The sequence below is a fragment of the Camelus bactrianus genome, chromosome 5 (genome assembly GCF_048773025.1).
Source record: "Camelus bactrianus isolate YW-2024 breed Bactrian camel chromosome 5, ASM4877302v1, whole genome shotgun sequence".
Lineage (NCBI taxonomy): Eukaryota > Metazoa > Chordata > Mammalia > Artiodactyla > Camelidae > Camelus > Camelus bactrianus.
In genome coordinates, this window is record NC_133543.1 from 9317351 (window position 1) to 9323350 (window position 6000).

The 6000-nt window shown below is 37.0% G+C and overlaps 1 long non-coding RNA gene across 1 annotated transcript; it reads right to left on the minus strand.

Annotated features, from left to right (window-relative positions):
- Positions 1–586: 586 nt before the first annotated feature.
- LOC141577683 (uncharacterized) lies at positions 587–5466 on the minus strand. Its single transcript, XR_012506927.1, has 2 exons — positions 5105–5466; positions 587–3740 (listed from the first exon to the last, which is right to left on the minus strand). It is a non-coding gene; the product is annotated as an uncharacterized LOC141577683 (long non-coding RNA).
- Between the last annotated feature and the right edge of the window lie 534 nt (positions 5467–6000).

Consider the following 6000-nt stretch of genomic DNA (forward strand, 5'->3'; position numbering starts at 1 on the left):
AGGACAATAAAGAGAGCTAATGAGCCTTACTTCATTGTCCTTCCTACCCTTGTCTTTCCTTTCCCATCCAATTTTGTGGGCCTTCATCTCAAATCTGTATCTGGCAATACCCACTCCATTGTGTGTTTAAATTTTAAGGAGATGAATTAGGAAGTTATTTCATCCATCTAATGATAATTTGAAGATAAAATCTAAAAAAGTCAATGGTCATTTGAATAAATGCTATGAACGACACCATTATGTCAAAATTAAAATAAAATAAAATGCACTGAGATCTCCATTCTCCCTTCCTTTCATTCTTGTGCTCTGTGTAGAATTTTTATTTTCATCAATATTTCCCCTGTCCTGTCCCCATTCAACTTGGCATGGCTAAGTTGTATTCATACTTTAAGTGTCAGATTAATGAAATTTTTCCAACCTTGAAAAATGAACAAAATGTTCTTGAATATGCTCTGTTGAATCCTCATATTCTCCTTAAAAATGATAGGGTCTCCTATCATAGCGATAATGCTATCTTGCAATCTTCTGGGTTTTGTTTTGTTTTGTTTTTCTCCCACTGAATTGTAAATTCTCTGAAGACAAAAACTTTGCTTAACTTTGTTTATTAGTCTCTCGGGTAACAGTACAGTGTCTAACACAGAAGTCATGCAATAAATCATTATTAAGCTAATAAATAAATGAATAAATAAGTGGATTGATTAATTAGTACTGGCTTAGGATTAGATTAAAGTCAAATAAAAGACAACTGAACTCATTTAAAAGAGTCAGTAAGTTAAGATTCCAAGGGTAAGAAATTACTGAAAATCTTAGTTAATAGTTTAAAGAAATAAAAGAGCAAGGCTTAGAAGATCTAGACAATTTCCAATAGAGTTTTCCTGGCTGGTTGAGTTCAGCGTATGGCAAGCCCCATGGCACCACATTCAAATGCTGAAACTCCCCCTAGTGGGCTTGGTGAAGCACCCTGCACTTGGCCGTCTCCCGCAAACTCCTTTGGCTTCCTTCTGGACACCTGAAAACTGCAGTCCTCCCACTTGGGAATGGAGTGGATGATAGGAAAAGCTCATGGGGTCTTTTGAGTTTAAAGTGTGTAACTTAATCTGGTATTCCATCCACATGAAATATTTCAAATTCGCTTACATTGATTATTTGGTGTCATAAGACCATAAAACTAAAATCTCTTACACATATTTTACTTTATTCTATCAAACTCACTATATGAGTAGACATCGTTCTTGAAAGGTATCTCAAATTCTTCTAGAGTTAGCATTTTTCCTTGTTTTTATTTAGTGACACAAAATCTAAACTACTTTATCTTTTGATTTGATATGGTAGGTTTCATTTTTGTCTAGTTAATATAAATGTAAATGAATTTGTCTTTTTAATGTACCTTGATTTATACAAGGAAATAAAAAGCCATAATTTAACTAACAGCAAATGTTTGCTTGTTTTTGTGTCTAATACTGCCTAAAGTGGTTAAGATTATAGAATAGCAAATGTTTATTTACAGTGAGATGATTGATCTGGAAATATAAACAGTAAGATATAAGATAATGATGTATTCAACTATATATAACTAATGGTGTTCATGGGGACAAAAATATAAGTACTGAGTTCCATATTAAGCAAATACAATTCATGTACATTGTAAAAAAGATAAATTTATTTCTTGTAAGACTTAACTATATGTATGCAATCAAGGCAACTTTAAACAACAGAAGAAGTATTATTTAACAAGGCAAAGTCTAGTGTCATAAAATACTGGCCAAAAGTCCACAATCTGATTTAATCCAAGTTGGGGTATTCACTATTTTAGATCAGGTTCTCCCAGAACAGACCCTAAGACAAGAATTTGTCTGAGTATTCTAACAATGCCCATTAAGAGAAAACACAGATTTAGGAAACAAATGAGTTACAGCGGAAGTGTTCCCAGTGGAAACAAGAAAAGGGACTAGGGGAAGCAGGACAGGAAAGCCAAGTCAGGATTAGTGTGGAGGCAAGTGAGGCACTAGTCTCAGGTGCCAGAAAGCTCAGTACTCAAAATAAATTTTATTTTAATGCAAGATTATACATAAACCAAAATGAATACAAAAAAGCCATGATGAACAAAACGTCAAGTTTTTCAGCAGGCTACTGTGCTGCTCTCTGTTGGTTTTATAACCCCGTGCTATTGCACAACAGGAACAGCATTTTGAATCAGCCCAGGGGGCTCAGATCTCCTGCCAAGTAAGCTTGTGACAATAGTGTGCAAAGAGACTGAACAACACAGGACTGTTGCCGATGAAACGAGTCACAGAGCTGCTGTGGTGCAAAATGTCAATTGATAAGTCCTCGAGCATTTGTGTGATGAAGCTGATGTTCTTTTTCTGTAGCTTGAAGAGGAAACAATAAGGAATCTATTAGCTGATTACCTTTAGCTAGAGGAACAGGTAACATAGAGTGAGCTCTTATATGACAGATATATACAGCATGTTGACGCTGAAGCAATACCTGTTGCACTTGAAAAAAAAGTTTATCAATAGAAGTTTTTTAAAAACAAGGGAAGATCCACTTCTGGAAGCAAGGAGCATGACAATGTGGCATATCTAGAATCAGAAACAATGTTTAGAGGTTCTGAAGAAAAATCCTGTAAAGCTAACAATATTGCCCATAATTCAGCAAGTTGTACAGATGAGAACGAATGTGTTAAAAATTTTTTGTCGGTCTTCTGTCCAATATCCTGCAGAAGTTTTATTAGCATCTGTAAAAATGGTCATACCTGAAACAGGAGCCGGAGAGATTACCTTGGAAATTATAACAGATGTCTGTCGAAAAAAATCAAAAAGTTTAGAATGAGGATAATGATTAGACAATTGTCCAGGAAATTTTGATAAGGCTAATTGCCATTCTTCATTAAATTGAAGGCTTTTTGAAATCTGTGCTTGTGTTAATTGAGTAATAATTTCATTAGGTTCTTTCCCGGTCAATTGAAGAACTCATGTTCTTCCTTTGGCAATCAATAAAGCAATCTTCTCCAAATATATACTTAATTTTTTATTAATCCGATTAGGAAGAAAGAGCCATTCAATAATGGCAATATCCTGGGAGATTACTCCAGTAGGAGTATGAGGAGTATGAAAAATAATTAATTGTATTGGTTTTTGTAAATTAATATATGATAAATATCCAGTATTAATTTGTTGCTCAACATATATAAGCTCTTCCATAGCCTGGGGTGTAAGTGTTCGTGGACTATCAAGAGCTTTATCTCCTTCTAGAGTTCCAAATAAATGATGTAACCGATATGTTGGAATACCAATCGATGGTCTAAGCCAATTAATATCCCCCAACAATTTTTGAAAATCATTAAGGGTTTTTAATTGATCTTTGCGAATTTGAATTTTTTGAGGTCTTATACGAGTTCTCTCCAATATAGATCCTAAATATGAATAAGGAAAATCTTCTTGAACCTTTTCAGGAGCCACACACAATCCAAAATCATACAATGCTATTAAAACCTTTTGATAAATTTGTGATTTTAATTCTTTAGTGGGGGCAGCTATTAATAAATCATCCATATAGTGATATAAAAGATATTGAGGAAATGATTGTCGTACAGGTTCTGAAGCTCAAGCTACAAACTCCTGACATAAAGTAGGACTATTAACCATACCTTGTGGCAATACAGTCCATTGATATCGTTTGACAGGTTGACTGTGATTATACGTAGGAACAGTAAAGGGAAATTTTGCTTTATCCTCTGACTGCAAAAGAATGGTAAAAAAAAAAAGCAATCTTTTAGGTCTATCACCATAATGTTCCACCCTTGTGGAATCATAGCAGGAGAAGGGAGGCCTAATTGTAATCCTCCCATAGGTTCTATACATTTATTTACTTCACGTAGATCTATTAAAAATCTCCACTTTCCAGATTTTTTTCTAATAACAAACACTGGAGAATTCCAAGGAGATGTAGAAGGTTCAATATGGCCAGCAGATAGCTGTTCAGCCACTAATTGTTCTAAAGCCTCGAGTTTAATTGCAGGAAGTGGCCACTGCTCAATCCATTTAGGTTTTGTAATAATCCATTTTAAAGGAAGTGCTCGAGGACGCTGAGCAGTGGCTATTAGTTTTCCGACGGAAAAGACAAGGTCACACCTAATTTTGTTAAAATGTCCCTGCCCCAAATATTAATGGGTATATTTACAATATAAAAAAAAGTTGTAAGTGTAGTTTCAGCTGCTGTTTGAACTGATAATGAAGAACTACTCTTCCATACATTAGAAACAGTTCCAAGCTCAGATAAGGATAAGGAGCATTTTTGTTTTTCCTATTCAATAGGCCACTGTAGATTTTAAATCCTTAAAAAATTTATATTCCATAGGCATATAATTTACATTTATCATTCCGGGAGGTCCAGGCTCCCGAGTAATTGGAAAAAGCTGTGGAGGATCAATAAAGCCACTAGGTGGCGCTGAAAGATCATCATCTTCATCATCATCATAAAACATAGTAGCAGGAAAAGTAAAACGCCGATATTCTCGGCCCACATCTAATCTGACATTTTGGGTTTTTCTATGGGAAATAGGGAGGCATATAAAGGGGCGATAGGATTCACAGGCACAGCAGAGACTTTCCTGGAATCCGTTTTTGCCTGTACTTTATTCATCATTTTATGAAACATTTCAGCCATAGTAAAAACTAATCTATCAAATTTTTAACCCCCCTTTGCTGCCCTTTCTTCCCTTTCTTCCTCTTCCTCTTCTTCTTCTTCCTCCTCACTAGAATCAGAACTATCATCTGGAGGTTTAGGAGGAGGCTTCGGGGGGGGGGGGAGAATCTTTCTCCTGGCTTTTCCCTTCTGAAGATAAGGGAACTGAATTCAGCAGGAGGATAATTAGCTTCACTATCTGTCTCAAACAATTCATTTAATTGCTTTGAGGAAGCTTTAACTCCCACAGATTGTAACAGACCTTGTATTAGGTCCAAATATTGAGTTTTCAAGGAATTAGAATTCCCCATTTCAATCCCGAAAGTCCCCCTTTCTTTTTCCGGGGTGTTTATTGTACCCTTTCGGTTTTATCTATATTAATCCCGAAAGTCCCCCTTTCTTTCCCCGGGGTGCTTACCCTTTCGGGTTTGTCGGGCCCCACGTTGGGTGCCAGATGTTGCCGACGAAATGAATCACAGAGCTGCTGTGGTGCAAAATGTCTCCCGAGATTCGGGTTCCTTTATTTTTTATACCATCTACACAAAGGAGTAACTCTTGCCAAGCACAGAGAGTAAACATTTTTTAGGTTGACGCATGCGCACTACATCTAAGGCTTCCTTCTCTTAATTACACTCAGACTCTCCTGTTCTCAGGCCTGTTCCTTTTGAGGAACTAATAAACATTCTTGTTTGCAAGCAATGCTTCCCCTGGGAATGGGCAGAGTCACTTGGCAGGAATTTCTGTTTGCAGACAAGTCCGGCCACTTCTGTGAAATGTCCCGCGTGCAGGCACATCCACAGCTTCTATGCTAAGTTTCCTTCACAGGACTTTATGTATTGTCATTTTTTGAATCATAAAGCTTACAGCGACTAATTCCACTTGGTTTGAAATGTGGGAGACTATTTTGGTAAGTATACACACGGGCACATGTTCTTCCTTTTGCCTCGAGCTCTAACGTGGGGCAGCAAGAAATAACAAGGAAAGAAAAGAAGCTAAGCAAGGTGCGACTTCAGGTTAAAAGACCCAGCCTAATTCATCACCTGAGAAAAACTGGAATAGAACTGACAGTCGGCCTTTTGTATCCACCTGTTCTGCATGTATGGATTCAACAAACCACATTCAAATTCAACCCCATGGATACAGAGAGCCCCACTGCACCAGCCATTTTGTATAAGGATCTTGAGCATCCTCACAACTTGGTCTCTGCTGGGGAGTCTTGGAACCAACACCTTGTGGAGAAAGAGAGATGGTGGTACACATTAAATTTTGTCCATCTTGAGACAGAGGGTCTGGGACTTCAGCCTCCCATATAGG